The sequence below is a fragment of the Rana temporaria genome, chromosome 2, assembly GCF_905171775.1.
Source record: "Rana temporaria chromosome 2, aRanTem1.1, whole genome shotgun sequence".
In the NCBI taxonomy this organism is placed as follows: domain Eukaryota; kingdom Metazoa; phylum Chordata; class Amphibia; order Anura; family Ranidae; genus Rana; species Rana temporaria.
Window position 1 is genome coordinate 330,986,192 of NC_053490.1, and position 24,352 is coordinate 331,010,543.

Consider the following 24,352-nt stretch of genomic DNA (forward strand, 5'->3'; position numbering starts at 1 on the left):
ATGGAAGAAAAGAGAGGAAGGCCCATGGTGCAGTATCTTGTGAAATTTATTAGAGTACAAGTAGCAGCAAAGTAAAAACTCACATTTAAAATTGGGGCAGAAGCAAAACACCTACGAGCGGCGAGCTCGTCTCATCGCTGTCGGTCTGTGTCGGCTCTGTATCCCTTATGGATAAGGGATATGAAAGAACCAAACTTGAGAAAACCAGAGACACAGTCGGACTAATGGACAGGGGCAACATACTGAAGAACAAGGGACGGAGGGACGAAAAGAAAAACGGTTTGTCCTTTATAACAGGGTTCAACACAGAATACAAAAAACCTGAAGATATTATACGTAAGTTCTGGCCAATAATCCTGGAGGATCCGCACTTGAGGGACATCGTACCCAGTAAGCCAAGATTCCTGTACAGAAGGGCGAAAATAATCAGGGACACCATTGTAAGAAATGTCCCTGATCCCCCGAAAAAGATATCAACATTCCTAGACCAGAAGGGTTTTTTCAGATGTGGAAGGTGTAAACCTTGCCGCATAGTTAAGGGACCTAGGAAGACCACGGAATTTAAATCAAATACAACTAATGAAAAATATAAAATAAAGAAACTAATAACCTGCAGTAGCACTCATGTAACATACATGCTAGAGTGTGACTGCGGTTTACAGTACGTGGGCAGGACCACAAGAAAGCTATCAATAAGACTAGGAGAGCACATCCGAAATATTAGAAAGGGGTTCAAATACCACAGCGTTTCTATGCACTTTAGGGAAAATCATAACCGAGATCCGACCAAATTAAATATTTATGCAATAGACCAAATAGAAAAAAATTGGAGAAACAGCAACCTAAAAAGGGAAATTTAAAAAAATGAGACCTACTGGATTTTTAAATTAGACACCTTTAAGCCAAAAGGAATGAATATAGAGCTGGACATTAACTGTTTCTTGGAAAACTATTAGAGAGATATCTTGTGTACATGCGTATCTGGGGAATTTTTATATTTATATATTATATTTTCATTTTTATTTTTATTTTTATTTTTAATTTTAATTTTATTTTTATTTTTATTTTATATGAATGTTTCTCATTCCAACAGATACACATGTATACATACTTAGTAATAAACAAAATTATAAAAAAAGCAAAATATAAAAAAAGCTAATTTTAAAAAGTTTGATGCAGGGGTGCATAAACGATACTAGTGAAGTTATTAACCCACAAAACAATTTTTATTGTATTTTATTTTTTATTTAATTTTAGTTATGGTGGTCACACACCACACTAAGTATTTTTAAGTCAAGCAAAGGTACATATGAATGTAAGGTTTGTCCACAGTCACTTGCCATACCACAACAAAAATGGCGATGGTGACACTTCCTGTATTGGATGGACTAGAGCTGTGGTTTACCAGTTCCAAAATGGCGCCGGCGGCATTCCCGGTGCCGACGACGCCATTTCCGGCCGTGAGTAATCAGGCTTGGACTACAGCTCTTGTTTACCATTTGTAAAATGGCGATAGCGGCACTTCAGGTTTTGATGACATCACTTCCGGTCGCGAGTAGTCAGGCATAGACTACAGCTGTTGTTTACCATTTGCAAAATGGTGCTAGCGACACTTCCGGTTTCGACGACATCACTTCCGGTTCCGGGTTCGACCACTTCCGGTTTCGACGACATCACTCCCGGTCGCGAGTAATCAAGCAATTGGACACAGTAAGATTTAGGGCATAAATAGCCATTCAAGGGGTACACCGGCAGCTTCCTGAGGACGAATCTAAGTATTTGAAACGCGTCGAGGCGCGGGGGTACCACAGATCTTTTTCACGCCACACGATCCTTGACCCCTGGAATGATACCGCACAGGCATTTTCGTCCGCTGGAACGCACCACGGTTAAGGCTTGGAACGCACGCCGGGAAGGTAGCAGTGACGCTGGACAGGCTAGTGCCGGCTTGGGCACAGGAACATGTGAGTGTAAAATTTGTTTTTAATGTTTCATGAATAAAACTTGTTAAAACGTACTACACCATATGGGCCTTTTTCTTCTTGGGAGTATAAGAGAACCCATAGAGAGTTGGAGCGCAGAGATTCGGGAACCAGAAGAGGAAACCGCACACCATATGATTATATGCAGTTTACCTTTTTGAATCTGGTGAGAGCATAGCGCAATAGGAGGTGGTGGTGACACTATAAAGGTGGCAAAGTCACAATTTTTTTTTGCAGCAAGGCACAAATTCCTGCACTTACTGGAGGCACGCTTTTTGAGGACATTGTATTAATGCACGATTGCACTGGACTATTTAGTGTATTTATAGTTCCGTATTTTCATTTTTTTATTATTGATTAATAGCGCAGACGCGCTTAAGAGTTTGCAGGGGAGAAGGGGTTCATATATTTTGTGTTTTTATATAATTTTTACATTTTGTTTCTATATATGTGAATGTATCACAGATTTAGAGATAACGATTCACAAGAGCTGGTGTATGAATGTCACGGATATATACATATTCATTTATATGTTAAGGTCAGCGCAGGAGTACAAACTGTACGAATACACTTTAATATTTTGCACAACTGCACCACCTGGTGGAGTACACCACAACTGCAGCAGACCAAATAATTGTATTTTATACTAACACGTAATATTTAATATTTATTTGCGCCGGTACAACCACTCACAACCAAACTGTAGGTGAAAGTATGAAGGAGCTGAAAAAGATTTTAAGGATTTGAAGCATGCTCTTATTGACTTCAATGTTAAAAAAAAGCGTTAAAAAGCTTAATATTTTAAAAAGTATAAATAGTACAAAATTGAAGAAGTCACTTTGTAAGCTGAAAGAGATGAACATTTTAAAAGTTGAATGGTTTTAATAGCTGGGAGTATGCAGAAGTTACGCAGAGCCAAAAAACGTATGGAATAATAAAATTAAAATTAAGAATATTAAAAAACGAATAACAATACTGGGAATGCTTGGAGAGCATTCCCACTAATTATTAGGGTTTTGTACCTGCTTTAGGCAATGGCATGTGTGGTTCTAGCAGTTGAGATACAAAGAAGTACAATGTGTCCATGAAATTATGATGTTTGGTCCCTACACTAAAACCTATGGATCAAGTTTATAGAACAGATGCATTTCATCCTGTTTTATTCCTTCTCAATAGCACAGGGTAGTTCATTGTTCATACTGGTCTGGACCTTTGAGCCCTCAAAGAGCAAGGAAAGAAAAGGCAAAAGGTTAGAGGTTATAGTGGCAAAGTTGCTTAGTATCTTTATATACGTATGTTAGAATAGCTGCTATTTTAAAAAAAATTCAACTTTGAAGTTTTTATTGAATTTTCATTGACATACATAACATGTAGTTAAGTTGAATATAGAGTAGGTAAACAGAAAATCATAAAGATTACATGGAGCAAAAGATAAAAAGTAAAAAAAAAAAAGCAAAACTGAACATTCATTGCCGTGTATCATGGTTGCTGCGGTAACAGCAATTGACATCGAGTCTTGGTTACGGCGCTACGGCGCATGTGCAAAATTTAGAACAGAGAATCAGGAAAGGGCGGAAGTGTCGTCAGATAAGGATTCACTCAGCAGCACTAACAATGGCAATTTCTATGCCTGGAAGGAGAGAAAAAGACAACGGTTGATAAAAGGTATTTGCGGGCCTCGTTTTTCACATATATATATATATATATATATATATATATATATATGTACAGTAATATGTATTGCCATGCCCTTGTGTAACATACTATTTCAAAAATAGAAAAAATCGTCCGGGGTTTACTTCCTCTTTAAATATTCAAAACGTGGAGACTAAATCTCCATATGAAACATAGTAAGTTGTTGTCATGTGTATAGCTGTTTATTTCTTTTGCACTATTGCTACTATGGCACCTTTAGATGAGCTGTGTTTTTCAATAATAAGGTTATTTTGGATATTAAACCAGCTGTCCCAGCTGCTACATTATAAATCAGAACTCCATATTATGTTGGTGTACTAAATATAACATTTAGCTGTGGTCCATTTTACAGTTTCATCCATTTACTAACACCACTAATAATGCTACACTGGTAAAACCTAATTTATTTTTTTTAAATCAAATACAATTTTTGCGAGCAACTAGGATATGAATATATTAATAAACTATCTAGAGTGGGCAGCAAGTAACACACTCCCAATATAAATGTGCAAAAGTGATAATAATACAGAAATGCTGCGCTAATACACCCATACAATAAACCAATCTCTTAGGCCTCGTACACACGATAGGTTAACCAGAGGACAACGGTCTGATGGACCGTTTTCATCGGTCCAAACCGATTGTGTGTACGCCCCATAGGTTATTTAAACTTTGGTTAAAAAAAAGCCAACTTGCTTTAAAATTTAACTGATAGATTGCTAACCGATAGGTCAAAACTGATCGTTAGTACGCACAACCATCAGTTAAAAATCCATGCATGCTCAGAATCAATTTGACACATGCTTGGAAGCATTGAACTTCATTTTTTTCAGCACGTTGTTGTGTTTTACGTCACCGCGTTCTGACACGATCGGTTATTTAACCAATGGTGTGTAGGCGCGACAGACCATCAGTCAGCTTCATCGGTTAACCGATGAAAACGGTCCGTTCTCATCGGATGGACTGATCGTGTGTACGCGGCATAATTATATTAGTCATATAAAAATGTGCCAGTATTAAGTTTTTTTTTTATTTGTTTTCTTATAACAGTCCAAATATATATCCAGTATTTCAGGTGATGTATAAATAATAGTCAGATAAAGATGAGGCTTGCTGAATCTTCACACATCCTCAAAACCTGCCTTTTATAAAGTCACCACAGTGCCCCCACATTAGGTATGGGCTCACCTCAAGAAGTGTGACCTCACAATTATGTTTGGTCAAAAATAGCTTTTTAGTCACCCAGGACTAAAAAATTGTGCTTTCCTCCCTCCCGTCCTGTCGGTATTCCTCCGCCACTGCTCGATCTATGTGAAAAGAGAGGAACTCCAAATAGTGCTTATATCTTTTAAAACGGTCTCATTTATTTAAAATATGTGCATAAAACTCATATATAATAGGTTCTCCAGTGCACCAACTATGTACAGCATGTGTCAGTATAAAATACACGGTACTGCAACAAATTCGTGCCTCTCTTTAGGTAATGCAAAGCGTCTTGTCAAGCCCCTCTCTTCACCTGATTGCACTGAAATATTGGATATATTTATTTGGACTGTTATAAGAAGATTTTGAATTTAACCTAATACTGGCACATGTTTATATGATTGACACAATAAGAGATTGGTTTATTGTAAAGATGTATTCGCCTAGAATTTCTGTATTATTATTATTTTTATTATTATTACACTCCTGTGCATATCACTGTCCCATATATAAATAATAGCTTTAAAAAAATTACCTTCATTTTTTATGTTGGTTTGACGGCCTAACTATGTCTTTCTGTTAAGTAACTGTCTATGAATATTTCATTATTATTCAATATGTCCAGCAGGCTCCGAAAACCTTTTTAGACTTTCCATCTTAATGCTCAGAAATCACTCAGCAGAACCATGCGATTCATCACTCTTTTCTCTGAATAGCTGTGGACAGCCAGTACAGCCCAGGGGTGTTAAGCCCGAAGGAATAATTCTGCAATTACTTATGCTAATGAGCCCACTGACTCAGCATGAAGAATACTTATATCTCCTGATATTTTTGCAAAATAAAAGGAAGTTTAAAGAAAATTGATGAGCTCTGCTCACACTTATGGAATCCCCCTGATAGCGCTTGCTGGTCCCACTTTTCTGATGTCATGTGTTGTTTAATTGATAAAAATAATAGTAATTATTTTCAAGGACAGACTACTACTGATGCTTTTTATATACACACTATGGGCCATATTCTCAGAAGAGTTACGACGGAGTATCTCAGGAAACTCTGTTGTATCTCTGTTTTTTGACCCGCGTATCTATGCGAGTAATTCCTAGAATAATTTTTGTATAGATACGCCATAGATCCGACAGGTGTAAGTCACTTACACTGTCGGATCTTAAATGTAATTCGCCTGCCGGCCGCTAGGTGGCGTTTACGTTCAGGTCTCATTTGTTTATGCAAATGAGCCTGATACGCCGATTCCCAAACGAAATTGCGTTGCTTAACCGTCGCTTACGTCATTTGCGTAAGCATAAGGTTACCCCTGCTATATGAGGGGTAACCTTACGCCAGTCCGACATATGCCATGTTAAGTATGGCGTCGGGTCCGCGTCGTCTTTTCCTGTCGGGTACGTAGTTTTCGTAAGTCGTTCTTGAATACGACTTTACGCAATGACGCACACGTCGGCATCATTGACGTTTTCCATCGAGAACTGGAGCATGCGCACTGGGCTATTTTTAGCCCGGCGCATGCACAGTTCGATCGGCACGGGGGCGCGCTTAATTTATATTTCAATAGTTTTTATTGATAGAAAGAAAAAGTATTACAACAATAGAAATGCATCGCCACATATTCTGGAAGTGTCAATGAGCCCCCGAGAGGTCTCGATCACAGTACATCACACCTTATATTGTTTGGCATCTTCATCATAACAAATAGGAAGAACACATAACAAAATACTTCAAATAAAACAGGGGGTGTAGTTCCCCTCAAATATTCAATGACCCAACCTAAGTAGGCCCATAACCCGTCAGTCAGGGGTCCCAGATCTGGAAACCCCAAACCCATCTTATCACCAATATTGCTATCCAGACGGGAGGACCCGCATCAGCGCGCTTAATTTAAATATAAGCCGCCCCTTTGAATTACGCAGGGATACGCCGGGCCTTTTACACTACGCCACCGCAAACTACGGAGCAAGTGCTTGAGGAATATGACACTTGCTCCAGTAAGTTGCGGCGGCGTAGTGTAAATGGCTTACGCTACGGCCGCGGGAAAACTACGAGAATCTGGCCCTATATTACCAAAAGTATTGGGATGCCTGCCTTTACATGCACATGAATGTTAATGGCATCCCAGTCTCAGTCCATTGGGTTCAATATTGAGTTGGCCCACCCTTTGCAGCTATAACAGCTTCAACTCTTCTGGGAAGGCTGTCCACAAGGTGTAGAAGTGTGTCTATGGGAATGTTTGACCAATCTTCCAGAAGCGCATGTTTTAGTTCAGGCACTGATGTGGATGAGAAGGCCTGGCTTATAGTCTGGCAACACTCATATGTCTATTTCCCAAAGAGTACCTCTGGATATGACGTTGAGCATGTGCATTCAACTATTTTGGTTGACCATTGTGAGGCCTGTTCTGAGTGGAACCTGTCCTGTTAAACCGCCCGATGGTCTTGCCCATCATGCTGCAGCTCAGTTTTAGGCTCTGGGCAATTTATGTAAAGCAACAATATTTTTTTTCAGTTCCTCAGAGAGTTCTTTGCCATGAGGTGCCATGTTGAACTTTCAGTGACCAGTATGAGAACGTGAGAGAACACCAAATTTAACACACCTGCTCCCCATTCACACCTGAGACCCTGTAACACTAATGAGTCACATGACCCCGGGGAGGGAAAATGGCTAATTGGGCCCAATTTGGACATTTTCACTTAGGGGTGTACTCACTTTTGTTGCCAGCGAGTTAGACATTAATGGCTGTGTGTTGAGTTATTTTGAGGGTACAGTAAGTTTACACTGTTATAAAAGCTGTACACTCACTACTTTACACTTTTCTATAATGTAATTTCTTCATTGTTGTCATAAAAAAAAAAAATATATATATATATATATATATATATATATATATATATATATATATATTCAAAAATGTGAGGGGTGTACTCACGTTTGTGAGATACTGTGTGTATGTGTGTGTATATATGTGTGTGACCATACAAGACTCTGTCACTATGAAATTGTTCCTTTAAAAGACACAGGGTGTGCACATTAGCTCAGTGCAGGCCTACAGAGTATAGCTGTGGAGTGGAGAAAACAGTTTTTGAAACTTTTTTCTTGGGTGGGATGGAATCTCCAACTCTGTGTCCAGGTTTTGCGGATGACCAGCAGGGTGTGTGCTCAGGTGCACATAGGTCATACAGGGAGTGCAGAATTATTAGGCAAGTTGTATTTCTGAGGATTAATTTTATTATTGAACAACAACCATGTTCTCAATGAACCTAAAAAACTCATTAATATCAAAGCTGAATATTTTTGGAAGTAGTTTTTAGTTTGTTTTTAGTTTTAGCTATTTTAGGGGGATATCTGTGTGTGCAGGTGACTATTACTGTGCATAATTATTAGGCAACTTAACAAAAAAAAATATATACCCATTTCAATTATTTATTTTTACCAGTGAAACCAATATAACATCTCAACATTCACAAATATACATTTCTGACATTCAAAAACAAAACAAAAACAAATCAGTGACCAATATAGCCACCTTTCTTTGCAAGGACACTCAAAAGCCTGCCATCCATGGATTCTGTCAGTGTTTTGATCTGTTCACCATCAACATTGCGTGCAGCAGCAACCACAGCCTCCCAGACACTGTTCAGAGAGGTGTACTGTTTTCCCTCCTTGTAAATCTCACATTTGATGATGGACCACAGGTTCTCAATGGGGTTCAGATCAGGTGAACAAGGAGGCCATGTCATTCGTTTTTCTTCTTTTATACCCTTTCTTGCCAGCCACGCTGTGGAGTACTTGGACACGTGTGATGGAGCATTGTCCTGCATGAAAATCATGTTTTTCTTGAAGGATGCAGACTTCTTCCTGTACCACTGCTTGAAGAAGGTGTCTTCCAGAAACTGGCAGTAGGACTGGGAGTTGAGCTTGACTCCATCCTCAACCCGAAAAGGCCCCACAACCTCATCTTTGATGATACCAGCCCAAACCAGTACTCCACCTCCACCTTGCTGGCGTCTGAGTCGGACTGGAGCTCTCTGCCCTTTACTAATCCAGCCACGGGCCCATCCATCTGGCCCATCAAGACTCACTCTCATTTCATCAGTCCATAAAACCTTAGAAAAATCAGTCTTGAGATATTTCTTGGCCCAGTCTTGACGTTTCAGCTTGTGTGTCTTGTTCAGTGGTCGTCTTTCAGCCTTTCTTACCTTGGCCATGTCTCTGAGTATTGCACACCTTGTGCTTTTGGGCACTCCAGTGATGTTGCAGCTCTGAAATATGGCCAAACTGGTGGCAAGTGGCATCTTGGCAGCTGCACACTTGACTTTTCTCAGTTCATGGGCAGTTATTTTGCGCCTTGGTTTTTCCACACGCTTCTTGCGACCCTGTTGACTATTTTGAATGAAACGCTTGATTGTTCGATGATCACGCTTCAGAAGCTTTGCAATTTTAAGAGTGCTGCATCCCTCTGCAAGATATCTCACTATTTTTGACTTTTCTGAGCCTGTCAAGTCCTTCTTTTGACCCATTTTGCTAAAGGAAAGGAAGTTGACTAATAATTATGCACACCTGATATAGGGCGTTGATGTCATTAGACCACACACCTTCTCATTACAGAGATGCACATCACCTAATATGCTTAATTGGTAATAGGCTTTCGAGCCTATACAGCTTGGAGTAAGACAACATGCATAAATAGGATGATGTGGTCAAAATACTAATTTGCCTAATAATTCTGCACTCCCTGTATAATGGAGGAACACCTTAGGGCTCCCAGTTGGAGACTGCTCCACCCAACAGACACAAGGTCTGTGCATGGGGAGTCAGGAGGACATAAACCGCCCTGTGAAAAACAGGAAAAAACTTAATCCTGCAAGAGAAAGGCATAATGAGCTAGTATGCAAGGCATAATGAGCTAGTATGCAAAGCATACTAGCTCATTATGTGCCACTTACCTGAAATCGAAGCCCCCGTAGTCCTCCTCAATCGCCGCTGCAGCCATGTCCCCTCGCAGATACTTCCTTATTTCGCTGCTCCGACACTGTGATTGACCCCCCCAAAAAGTAACACCCATCATTCACATCTGCAACTCTCATCCACAGCTGACCTCTGCAAACCTTGTCCTTAGCTCACCTCTGCACCTCAAATCCACAGCTCACCTCTGCACTCCCCTGTCCACAGCTCACCTCTATACCTCCCATTCACAACTCACATCTGCACCCTTGTCCACAATTCTTTACAGCTCTTTTATACAATACCTATGTGCCCCCTGTCCACAGCTCACCTCTGCAGCAACCACTGAAGATCACCTCTGCACGTGTCCTCCCTTCCACAGCTCACCTTTGCAACTTTTGCAACCCACCATATCTTACCCCTGTCCTCAACTTATCTCTGCACCCCCCCCCCCCCAATCCTCCTAAGGCCCCTTTCAGACTGGGGCAGGAGCTGCGGTGGCGGTATAACGCCGCTAAAAATAGCGGCGCTATACCGCCGGAATTGCCGCGGGTATCAGCCGCTAGCGGTGCGGTATTAACCCCCGCTAGCGGCCGATAAAGAGTTAATATCGCCCGCAATGCGGCTCTATAGAGGCGCATTGCGGGCGGTATTGCCGCGGTTCCCATTGTTTTCAATGGGAAGGAGCGGTGAAGGAGCGGTATACATGCCGCTCCTCTCACCGCTCCAAAGATGCTGCTGACAGGAGATTTTTTTGTCTCCCGCCAGAGCATCGCCTCAGTGTGAAAGCCCTCGGGCTTTCACATTGAGTCTGCAGTGCAGGAGTTTTTCAGGCGGGATAGCAGCGCTATTTTTAGCGCTTTACCGCCTGAAAAACTCCTCAATGTGAAAGGGGACTAAGTGTCTAAAATCTATAGCTCTCTTGCATAACTATAGAGGTGCAGATGTCAAAACTGAGACAGGCGTGCAAAATCAGATGGGGAAACAGAGGTAAGGGCCTCCGCCTTCCCTATCCACATCTGACCATGTCTTTAAGGCTGGTGTGTTCTGCCACACAGTGCACATTCATTTGCGGCTTTACCTCTCCCATTGGCCAGCAAGATCTTGAAGGATGCAGTGGCATCAGGGCAACAGACTGGATTGTAGCACAGCACCATACCCATCCCCCATAAACACACTGCTCCTGGGAACTCTTCTCTCACACTGAGTGCAGGGGTAGAGAGGGTATTTGCACTGTGAAGAGGTGCAATGCCAACAGGGTTGCCAAGCCCCCAAAACTTTGTTTTACTGGCAAAATATGAATTTCTAAAAACAACAGAAAAATGGTGCGAATTCTGAGACACAAAATAACAATTTAACTTAAAGTTGTTTTTTTAAAAATTGTTGATTGTAATTTTATGACAAATAAAAAAACAATATTAATGCAACTAGAACATAGCCCTCATTTGTCATTACCCATCAATAGATGATCAAATTCCACTTCCCCAGGAACAATGCAGGACAGATCAAAACACATAAAAAAATATTCACCTAATGTATACAACATAGAGGTGTAACTAGAACCTTCAGGGCCCCGGCGCAAGAAACCTTGAAAGACCCCAGACCCCCCCCCCAGTCCCACTGGCCCTTTCCTCTGGCCCCAAGGCTCTCCCCACTGATCCTGGGGCCCTTTACTCCTGTTGCAGGACCCTTTACTACAATCCTGCAGCGGGATCCTTTCACATGTTCTGTAGTGGCCCCCTTCCTACTGCATTGTGACCCCCAGGGTGGCAGAAAAGCAGGCGATATGTCACAAGCACACCAGTAAACTTCATAGAAGAGTCCAGAGAAGTGGAAAAACTACCAGGGTTGCACTTGTGACCGGACCCTGGTGTTCTGCCACTGTGGGGTACCCCAGCCTCTGCTTGCTCTCCTGCCCCTACAGCGTCGGTCTGGTGCCTGTTTCCTTGGCAGTAGCAGCAGTCTATTAGAACCCAGTGCTGGTGACATTATGGGGCTGATGGGTGGCACTATTGGTTGTAGACAGATAAGCACCTAGCAGCAGTAACGCTGTATAACCCTCTCCGTTGACATGCCAATTGGGATGTGATCCAAGTGATGCTTCCAGTTGGATCTAATAAACACAGTATTTATTAGAGTCAAGAGTACAATCACACATACATTGTACCCCTACCCATTCACCAAAAAAAAGTGTCAAAGGTAAGACAATTCCTTTATTAAAAAAGAAAAAAAAGTATCCCACAATGCAAATCCATCATCAATCACGCCGCACGATGGATGCACAAAATAGAAAAAAAGAAAAAAGCTCTGCCTCCATGGGAGGCCTCCCAACGACTACTGTCTTTTCACTTTGATAGCTCTTATATAGGCAAAGGCGGGGCCACCCACTGACAGAACCGGATGACCCCACCCCCTCTGATGTCACATGATGGAGGGGATAGGTTACTCTACATGTCACCTTGCTGCTCCTCCTATTCACCTCCTTCTGTGATCAGGGTCCTGTGTTATCCCCTGGCCCCCCTCATTCCTCTCCCACTAGCTCTGATCAGGCTGGAGAGCAAGGATGGGGCCAATAAATGTGTCATTCACCGGCTCCCTCCTTGTCAGTGATCCATACCGATCAGGGGCTCTTGCATTCATAACTGAGGCATAGTAAACTGTGTTTACTATGCTTCAGTTTGTGAATAAACGGGAACCTCTGTACAGAGCCATTCCTGTCCATTCATTCTGTGCTGTAGATGCTGCAAAGGAGAATAAGGACTACAGTGTATGCCCTCAATTTCTTTCTCTGTCTCAAAGGTGGAAGTTCAGAGACATGTTTAGACCCCTGATATATCACCAAAGCCACCCCATGGGGCTCCTAAAAAAAATTGTAAAAATTTATAAAAAATGTAATTATAATAAATAAATAAAATGGTAAAAAAAATAAAACATTGACACCAGTGGAAGAACTATCTCGGTAATAAAGGTCGCACTGGTTGTAACAGTGCGACCTCTGGTTGTACCTCTCATTGCTGACCTCCTTTTAAAAAAGTTTCTTAGCACTGAAATGAGAGGGTCAGCATAACAGCTGTTTGAGTCCGTAAACTGTGACAGTTCTGTAATTCAGAATAATCAAATGGCATTATCTACATATGTGTTCTGGGTCAATGACTCATGGTATGAAACCCAGAAATTTGACATAACTGACATTGAAAATGACACATTTGGTTTAACATAAAAAATATGTAATATAATAATTTTGTATAATTCAGAGACAGTAATTAAACTAAAATCAGGTATAAGGAAACAAGGTAAAAAGAGTTTTAGCAAAGATAAAAATGACACAAAGAAAAAAAAAATATGTTAAATTAGCATTTAAAAAAAATAAAGATAAAAAAAATGAGCCTTTAATATTAAACATGTTATACTTACCTGCTCTGTGAAATGGTTTGCACAAAGCAGGCCTGATCCACCTCCTTTTGGGTCCCCTGCCGATGCTCTGCCCCCCCCCCCCCAACAAGTGCCCCCATAGCAAGCCACTTGTCTGTAAGACACACAGAGAGGGGCTCAGCCCCACCCCCTGCCATCTGCTGCTGTATCTCAGCCAATGGGAAGCGAGAGAGACGCCGAGGGAGGTTCGGCTCTCATTCACATTGCTGGATCTGGTTTAGTTATATATTTGGGAGAGGCTGCAAGGGAAGCTGCATAAAAACGTTTTTTTTTTTTTTTTACCTTACTGCATAGAATGTAGAGCAAGGTACCACATTAAATACAAACACATCAGTCCCATTGCTCAAGCCTTTGAAAACCAAGATGTTCATATTAAAAATTAATTAGCATATCTACCTGAGGCCTCTTCTTTATAAAACTGCTACCTCACTAGTGTTTAAGCAGGGCCGGCCCTATGATGGGACCGGGTGGTACCATGGGTACCAGGCAGCACTTTCAGTGGGGCAGCATACTGATGCCCGCCAGCCCGTTACGCCAGCTCCGCTACCCAAATAAAATTGATGTCCTTTTTTTCCCACAAATAGAGCTTTCTTTTGGTGATATTTGATCACCTCTGCTGTTTTTATTTTTTGTGCTATAAATATATATATTTTTTAACTTTTTGCTATAATAAATATCCCCAAGATTTAGAAAAATAAACAATTTTCTTCCGTTAAGGCCAATATGTATTCTTCTACATATTTTTGGTACAAAAAAAAAAAACACAATTAGCGTACATTGATTAGTTTGCGCAAAAGGCATTGTGGCTGCAGGCAATTCACAGGTCCCTTTATTATCCTGGATACTTGTATAGAGCCATGGCAGGTCCTTTTATACACCTATATGCATGTATAGAGCCATGACAGGCCCTCTTTATACATCTATAGCGCCATGACAGGCCCTCGTTATACTCCTTTATACATGTATAGAGCCATGGCAGGTCCTCTTTATACTCCTATATACATTTATAGAGCCATGGCAGGTCCTCTTTATATTCCTTTACATGTATAGAGCCATGACAGGTCCTCTATATACATGTATAGAGCCATGACAGGTCCTCTTTATACTTCTTTATACATGTATAGAGCCATGACAGGTTCTCTTTATACATCTATAGAGCCATGACAGGCCCTTGTTATACTCCTTTATACATGTATAGAGCCATGACAGGTTCTCTTTATACATCTATAGAGCCATGACAGGCCCTCGTTATACTCCTTTATACATGTATAGAGCCATGGCAGGTCCTCTTTATACTCCTTTACATGTATAGAGCCATGATAGGTCCTCTATATACATGTATAGAGCCATGACAGGTCCTCTTTATACTTCTTTATACATGTATAGAGCCATGACAGGTTCTCTTTATACATCTATAGAGCCATGACAGGCCCTTGTTATACTCCTTTATACATGTATAGAGCCATGACAGGTTCTCTTTATACATCTATAGAGCCATGACAGGCCCTCGTTATACTCCTTTATACATGTATAGAGCCATGGCAGGTCCTCTTTATACTCCTTTACATGTATAGAGCCATGATAGGTCCTCTATATACATGTATAGAGCCATGACAGGTCCTCTTTATACTTCTTTATACATGTATAGAGCCATGACAGGTTCTCTTTATACATCTATAGAGCCATGACAGGCCCTTGTTATACTCCTTTATACATGTATAGAGCCATGTCAAGTACTCTTTATAGTCCTATATACATTTATAGAGCCATGACAGGTCCTCTTGATATTCCTTTACATGTATAGAGCAATGACAGGTCCTCTTTATACTCCTTTATACATGTATAGAGCCATGACAAGTCCCCTTTAGTTATCATGATATAAAATAATGAATGTGGGGGCCTTTTGGTTGGCGTGATTTTTTTTCGGAGGGGGGGGGGGGCAGCATTTCATTCTTGGTCCCAGGCAGCACAGTGTCTTAGGCCGGCACTGTGTTTAAAGATTACTTCCTTCTACAAAAAAGAATTTAAAGTTCATCTATGGGGTATCTTTTTTTTTTTTGTCTGAGAATGTTGCGTATTTTCAGATAGTATATGAAAATACTCCCTTGCCCAGGTTTTGTCTGCCTTTTTGTGGACCAGAATGCATTTGTGCTTGCACAAAAAATAACAGATTACCCCCTTTGTATCACTTTATGCACAGTCTTTTCATGAAGGTTTCTAGAGTGGATATAAAAATAAAAGATTATTTTCTGAGAGAACTTTTAATGCATTTACAAGCCATGTGTTAATCCATCACAAATCCATTTTACTACTCCTGTTCTTAAATAGTTGAGCAGTTTGCATACCAAGGTTATTAGCTGTTCCAAAAATAAATGTAGATATATCAGGAGCAATAAGACCTAATGACTTTTCTCCCATTTAAAGGAGAGTCTTTTAGTGTTTCCTAAGAAGCCTTTACAGTATATGTACAGTATTAAGAACACATAAAGAAAATAGGATTAATCATCCTTGTTAAAATTAGCATTATTAATTTGACATAACAGCCTTATCAAAAAAAGATTTTTCTTCAAATCTCTAACCCCTTGCCTATATTTCTGAAATAAATCAAAATGATATCCTTTTTGCAGGAAGTGCTCAGTGAATAATCTGGCTTCCTCTCATCAAAATCAATCAAGCAACTACAATTACGCTGTAACCTCATATATTGACTTTTAAGAATTTCCATCAACACCCTTATTTGACAACTGGGAAACATATAAAGCTAGTAGTATCAACTGGTTTGCTAATTCTTCTTCTTTTTTAATTGTTTCATTTATAAAAAAAAATGTATTCACATAATTACTGCACTTCAGGGTCAGAATTCATTTTTCACTTGCAGACAGCTGTACATAGAGAAATAAAAATAGGCAATTTTAATATCAAGGTGGCGTGATACCGGCGCGTTCGTGACATTTTTCCAGGGCAAACTTTAATGCACTCACAATGCCCTGTTTAACCTTTTATTTGTGGTCAGCAGGGCAAGAATGGCCAATAAAGTGGGCGTTTTGGGCTGTGTTCCGAGCAGCCTTTATTTCACTGTGTTTTGGAACAGTTGACAATTCTGTATAGGAAGAGATACTGTAGTGTGCTGTACTGTGCTATATTGTTACATAACTGTGCACCAAAGCACTACAAATTCACCACCCATTTTTCATGTCATGAAATCCACTGATTGGAGACGAGGACAGTTCAGAGGGTGAGGCAGAACAGCAGAGGAAGAATGTTGTGCAGGGGCACCTTGCAGAGAACTGGAGGTAACAGTCCAAATCCATCTGACAGCACTATGCCTCAGAATCAGGTCACTAGTATCTCAGGGCCATTCCACAGAGCTCTATATTCTGGGCCTTTTTAATAGGTCTCCTGCTAACAACACGGTTGTGGTCTGCTGCATTTGCATGCAGTGTAAAAGACATGGGTAATATACCAGCCATTTTGGTACCAAGTGCATAAGAAAGCACATGACTCTGCACCACAGAGCTTTGCAGAAGCAGCACCTGAGACAAGAACTACCACACCTTCTTAATCCTAAGGTTCTGCATCATCATTGCACACAAGATTCTCCTACCGCATCCACCAAAAACATTGGTAGCAGTAAATGACAGGACATTAAGTCGAACAAGGGGGGTTAAGGGTAACCATACTGAGGCCATGCTGAAGAGGCTAAACTGAAGTCTTGAAACTCAGCAGCTTTCTCCAATACCCACCTCACCAACTAACTACAGCAGCTTTTTTACAGGCAGGGTTCTTTTTTGCAGCTGCTGGAGAGAAAAGAACAAAATGCCCACAAAGCACCCCAATGCCAACTCCTTAATGACAGCTTGGCAAACCTGATGGTAGGAACACTACATCTCTTTCACTGCCCACTCTTCTGGCAGCAGGGAAGCATGCAGGATGGGGAAACACAGCTGGAGCTAGTGGCGTCACTACATGTATTGCCAGCATGTGGGATCTAATAGGGACAAGATCAAGGTTCACTATAAACTTTAGCTGTTCGGGCATTCAGACAAACGTCCAAATATTTACCCGTTCAGTGGGCGCCAAATGTCATGTATTTAGGTGGTATTACTTCTGCTATTACACATGACAGCTACCTGGCCATTAAAGGAAAGAGGTATAGATATTTAAATATATATATATATATATATATATATATATATATATATATATACCGTATTTATCGCGGTATATCGCGCTCCCGCGTATACCGCGCACCCCTAAAGTTGCCCCCGAAATTCCTGTAAAAAAAATGTTATATGATTTTATTACTTACAGTTTTGGTGTGTTCCCAGCATCCATCATCCGGTCCGGCGTCTGTCTGCGGCCTCGGTGGTGTCCTCCCGGCTTCTCCAGCGCGCGCCTCAAGTCGAGTCCTCGCTTCCCGCGCTCACTTCGAACACCTCCGCCGACATATATCGAGTGCAGTACACTCGGGTACATTCGGCAAGACTCGGCTTCGCTCGCGCTCACGCTCTGTGACGTTTATGCGTGAGCACGAGCGAAGCCGAGCCTAGCCGAATGTACCCGAGTGTACTGCACTCGGTATATGTTGGCGCAGGATTTCAAACTGAGCGCGGGAAGAGGCTATCGGCGTATATCGCGCACCCACGATTTTCCCCTTGTTTTAAGGGGGAAAAAAGTGCGCGATATACGCCGATAAATACGGTATATACAAAAAACAGCATGAGGTTCCACCTTTTTTTTATCAGATCCTTTGAGTTTGGCATTGATTTTAAGGTGGTACTGCACACATAGGTGGAGCTAGTATCTGGGTGCAACTAATTGTTAAAGGATTATTAAAGATTACAACAATCCCCCTGTCCACAGACCCCCACAACCACCAGCCAGGGTTGTGGGGAAGAAACCCTTGTCATCATCAGCATGGGGACAAGGTGCTTTTCAAGGGGGTCAGTTTTTTCCCCTCAGGCTCTGAGGTAATTCAAGTTTTTTTTTTTGCAAGGGGTACCCCCATTAAAATCCATACCAAACTCAAATGGTCTGGTATGTATATTTGGAGGGGCTCTACCCACATACATTTTTTCAAGATCGAGTGATAGAGTTTAAATTGCAGATAAATTACATCTCATTGCTGTCTTAAAAAAACACACACACACAGACCCCTCCAGGATCCTTTGTTTTATTATTTATTAAAAGAGAAGCTGTCAATAATTGTAATTTTCCAACAAGTGTAAACACTTTTTTCCTTTGTAAATGTCAGAGCTGTCGTAGCACTTTCTGTACATCAGAGAGATGTTCAAAATTGGTTCACACCCAGGCATGTTATTTAACCACTTTTTGCGATACGGTACTGTGTTACTTTAATTGACAATTGTGTGGTCGTGCGACGTTGTACCCAAACAAAATAGAAGTCTTTTTTTCCCTACAAATAGAGCTTTCTTTTGGTGGTATTTGATTAGCTCCACAGTTTTAATTTTTTGTGCTATAAACAAAAAAATAGCAACAATTTAGAATATATATATATATATATATATATATATATATATATATATATATATATATATATATACTTTCTGCTATAAAACATACCCAATAAAAATATGTAAAAAAAATCGAATTTCTTCATCAATTTAGGCCAATTTGTATTCTGCTATATATTTTTGGTAAATCGCATCTAAAAACGAATGGGATAGATTTAAGGACTTTTTATTTATTTTTTTACTTTTAGCGAGACATTGCGGCGGACCAATTTGACACTAATGCCACGAACACACGATCATTTTTCGGCATGTAAAAACAACGTTTTTTAAAAATGTCATTTAAAATGATCGTGTGTGGGCTTCACATCATTTTTCGGGTTCTGAAAAACGACAAAAAAAAAAAAAATCAAACATGCTGCATTTTTTAACGATGTTTTAAACAATGTTGTTTTTCGGGTTGTAAAAAATGATCGTGTGTGGGCTTAAACGACGTGAAAAACCCACGCATGCTCAGAAGCAAGTTATTAAATGGGAGCACTCGTTCCGGTAAAACTACCGTTTGTAATGGAGTAAGCACATTCATCATGCTGTAACAGACAGAAAAGCGTGAATCGGCTTTTACTAACACAAAATCAGCTAAAGCAGCCCAAAGGGTGCCGCCATCTGAATGGAACTTCCCCTTTATATTGCCGTTGTACGTGTTGTACGTCACCACGCTTTGCTAGAGCATTTTTTTTGAACGATCATGTGTGGGCAACATCGTTTTAATGATGAAGTTGGAAAAAACATTGTTTTTTCTAGAGGCTGAAAAACTTTTTTTTTTACAAGCCGAAAAATGATTGTGTGTACGCGGCATAAGTGACACTTTTTGGGGACCAGTGACACCAATACAGTGATCAGTGCTAAAAAAATGCACTGAGACTGTATAAATGACACTGACAGGAAAGGGGTTAACATCAGGGGCAATCAAAGGGTTAAATGTGTTCCCTACGTGTGCTTTCCTACTGTGTGGGGGGTGCGAAGAGAGAGATCCCGATTATTAGGAATCACATCTCTCTTTATCTGTGACAGAACAACCATCTGTCTTGTTTACATAAGCAGACCGATGTTCTGTCATTCCCTGAACGATCATATCTGATGGACCCGCTGATTGACTCCCGCAGAGTGCAATTAAAGCGGGAACGTGTAGCTGGTGGCGCACCCCAGACAAGGAAGTGCAAACAACATACTGTACAGGTACGTTGTTTCGCTCAGCCTACCCAACCTGATGCAGTATATGTAAGCGGTCCGAAAGTAATTAAAGGAAATTCGATTATTTTTTTATTGTTTCACTTTAGGTATTTAAAAATTACAACTCCTGGCCACATTAAATATTTGACCTTATCTTAAAGATTCACATTCTATTGATTTCAATGTGGTTCAAGTTCAGCATTCAATCTCCTTTAATTAACTCTGTTTTATACCAAGGCCGTTATTCTCATCCCAAGCATCTAATATATTTGTGTCACTTAATCACACAATCACCGGCAAGGTCCACATGACCTAAAACATGGTCAAGCAAACAAGGGCAAGGATAGAAATACTCTTTTATGGCATCAAGGGTAACTTTGTTGGCAACTATGAAGGAAGTAAGGTGGGGCACAACACTGGAGTTGGTGATGCCGTTATGTGTCCTGAAAATTGCTGATGGTGAAATCACCTCTACCTCCTCCTCATCAATGACCTCATCTAGTGATTTTTCAGAACCGCCAGTCCCCTCTAAGTGACCAACGGTCTATGCAATGACCAAGGCAAAATTCTGCTACACTGCTTTGCAGGTTGTATGACTGGTAGACAGGAGCCACACTGGGCCAGAGCTGCTGTAGGCTCTCCACACTAAGAGAAAGCAGACCTCATGCTGAGTTCAGCCAGGCAAAGTTCTGTATGACAGTGGCGTTAACTTTTTACTGCCCTTCAACAGGTAAAGTTTACACATGTTCCTTGCCTGACACATGTCCTCAATCTTGTGGTGCAGAAGTGCAAAACAAAATTCCCTTGTTTCCAAGATGTCCTTAATCAGACCAGGAAGGTTTGTGTATACTTGCCTTTCTAAGTTGCGGCGGCGTAGCGTAAATAAGATACGCTACGCCCGCACAAATTTACACCGCCCTACGTGAATCTGGGCCATGGTTCCTGACACTGGGACCAGGTGGAACTGATTGTAGGAACCTGTTGGCTGCTGGGAGACACGCACTGGTGGTCACTGGAACTACAGTTTCAAGCCCAGAGAACCACAGTGCCACCAGCAGGTGAACCAGGTCCACTACTGACAGCTTTACTATCTCCACCAAGCCACCAAGGGGTTTGATAACAAAGATTGGCAATAACTCTGGCCAAATGGATTTTGGGACACCTTTTATCTCCTAGATGAAACTAATGTATTGTGGTTTGGGCGTGGCCAAGATGGCGACCTAGACGGACGTGTGCTAGAGGAGCTCCGCTCATTAAGACCCGTTTACCCGTTATTCCAGGGATCCACCACTACCTTTTACCCTTATTCGAAGCTGGAGGCACTCGGGTATGCGTAAGGGCAAGACCGGCTCTGGACGGAAAGGAGGCTCCACGACTAAAGCAAGCCCCCAGCCGAAACTGCCGCTGACTCCTGTAGGCCGCGCGCACATGGCATCCCAGACGGCGCCTCCCCCGGCAAATGCTTCGGAGGAAGACCGCTTCCAGGCGCTCATGCTGGCGATACAAGGCTGCCAGACCACCCTCACGGGTAAGATTGACACCCTGCAGCTGGACCTCGGGCTCCTGCGGAGGGACCTGGATGGCATACGGGAGCGGCTGGGGGAGGCGGAGCGGCGGGTCGGGGACTCGGAGGACTCCATCCGTGATCACCGTGCCTCCATACATACTCTCCAGGTGAGAGTGAAGGCCCTAGAGTCGCGGGCAGAAGACAGCGAGAACCGCAGCAGGAGAAATAATCTCCGTGTGGTGGGTCTCCCGGAGGGGGCGGAGGGCCAGGATCCGACGGCGTTCACTGAAACTCTGCTCAGGAATTTGCTGCCACAGGCCCAATTTTCCCCGCACTTCGTGGCTGAGAGGGCCCACAGGATGCCACCGGGCCGCGCCGTGCCTGGGGCCCCCCCGCGCACCTTTATTTTCCGTCTGCTCAACTTCCGCGACAGGGATCTGGCGCTGAGAGAGGCCAGGAGAGTGGGGGAACTCCGCTTTGAAAACACGCGGCTGATGATGTTCCCGGACTACTCTTTGGACACCCAGAGGCTTCGCAGGACATTCGACCATGTCAAGGTGCAGCTCCGTGCTAAAGGCCTGAAATATAGTATGCTGTTCCCGGCTCGCCTGAGGGTCATTGACGGCGAGGCCACCCGCTACTTTACTTCCCCGGAAGAAGCTTCCCACTGGCTGGACACCCTGCCCCGGCATCGGTAACTGAGTTGTTTTGGATGTGATCCCCCACCCTGCTCCCTTCCCCCTCTTATTTTGATTTTTCCCCTTAAAAGTGGCTGCACTTGAACGTTGCTCTCTTCGCTACCTGCCACGTGGAACGGGGGACAGGGTTGTGCCTGTATGGCGGGCGTGGCCGGAGGCCCCCGCCAATTCCTCCCCCCCTGTCCATTGCCTGTTCCCTCGCATGACCCTCCATGGGTAACACACATGGCACTGTTGGTGCAGGCCTGCTGGACCTCAGATTTGTTGGAGGTGCATTGGAGGATGGGGGACCCAGGCCAGCTCGGGGGTGGGTACGGTTGGGGGGCGGGGGGGCTTGGTGGGGCTCTTCCGAGCTGATGCTGACCGGGACATGGGTTGTAACGTTACAATGTTTAAGTATGTGCCCCTAGTGTAGACTAGGAGAACCGTTTTGTGCCTTTAGTTTATTATGTTTTACATTCGTTTAAGTTGATCATATTTCAATCACTATGCGATGGGTGGATCCAATGTTATCCAGTGCTCTGTATGGGTCTGGGGGCGGTATCCTCTCCCGAGGCTGCTGCTGAGCCGGGTGATTGCTCTTCTGGTACCTCTGGATTGGTCGTCTTGCCAGTTGCTCCCATAGGAGACCTTCCTACTGTTTGATGGGGTTGGTTTGGGGTTTATGCACTCCGGTCTTTTTTCCGGATGTGCGGGGTGGGGGGGAGGGGCGGTTTGGTTATGTTTTCATGTTTTTTTGTTTATTATTTGATGTCTCTATGAGTTGCCAATTTGTTTGCCAGACTAATACATGCAGTAATATGCCTTGGGTGCCCAGCTCGGCCTCTTCGGGGTGCTTAGGCGGGGCCCCCAATGCTCTTGAGGTGACGGTTTATGTGTGGTCGGAGGGGTGCCCTCTCCCACGCTGGCTCCAATGTTATTATCTCATCTACCCCAATGGCTCCCATTAGGCTAGTCTCGTGGAATGTCCGAGGGCTAAATGACAAAATAAAAAGATCGTTGGTTATGGCCTACCTCAAGAAATACTCCCCCCATATATGCCTCCTACAGGAGACTCACCTGATGGGAAGGAAGATTCTAGGCTTGAGAAAGCAATGGGTGGGTCACTCGTACCATGCCACCTACTCCAACTATGCTAGGGGGGTTAGCGTATTGATCCACAAGTCCCTGTCCTACTCCCTGCTAGACGTTAAGACTGACCCTGAGGGTAAATACGTGCTCCTGCATGCGGTGGTGGACACGGTTGAAATGCTAATTCTGGGTATCTATATACCGCCACCGGCTACAATGTCCTTCCTGAAATCCCTGATTCCTATATTGGCCACGTATCCTACGGAGAATATCATCATTGCAGGGGATTTCAACATGGTCCCAAGCCCATCCATGGATAGGTTGTCCTCGGATGTTACCGTTGACTCTCCCCTGCGGCGATGGGCCTCCTTGTACGGTTTCACCGATATTTGGCGCTGGAAGTTCCCGGATGTTAAAGCCTATACTTGCCACTCCACCTCCTATAGAGCTATGTCTAGGATAGATCTAATATATGCCAGTGGGGGAATGCTCTCGAGGGTCAGGGAGGTGCAGATACTCCCCAGAGGTATCTCGGACCACTCGCCCGTGCTCCTAACAATACAGACCCTAACGCCCCCATCGGAGAGACTGTGGCGACTTTCTCGCTACTGGATCTCGGATGAGAGAGTGGCGGCGGAGATCCCCAGACGCATCTCTGAGTTTTGGGGTGACAATGAGGATTCCACGACGGAGGGCAACAGGTGGGATGCATTCAAAGCATTTACACGGGGGTGTTATCAGACTGTTATCTCTCGGGAGCGCAGGGCCGCCACTATCTGTTTGGAGGAGGCTGAGGCTAAAGCCCAAGACTTAGAGGCCCAATATGTGGCGACCCAGAACCCAGTCACATATGTGGACATGCAGACAGCTTACCGGGAAGCTATGCTTCTTAGGGTGGCCAAGGCGGGGAAGAGACAATTGGCCCAAACGCAGCGTATCTTTGAGCAGGGGGAGAAGACGGGGCGCCTCTTGGCCTGGCTGGCTAGGGAGCAGCAGCCCGTTACTGCCATAGCTAGGATTCAAAATAATAACGGACTGGTTGAGGTAGACCCGGTGGCCATCAACGCATGCTTTGCTTCCTATTACGAGGCGCTATACTCGTCCAGGGTT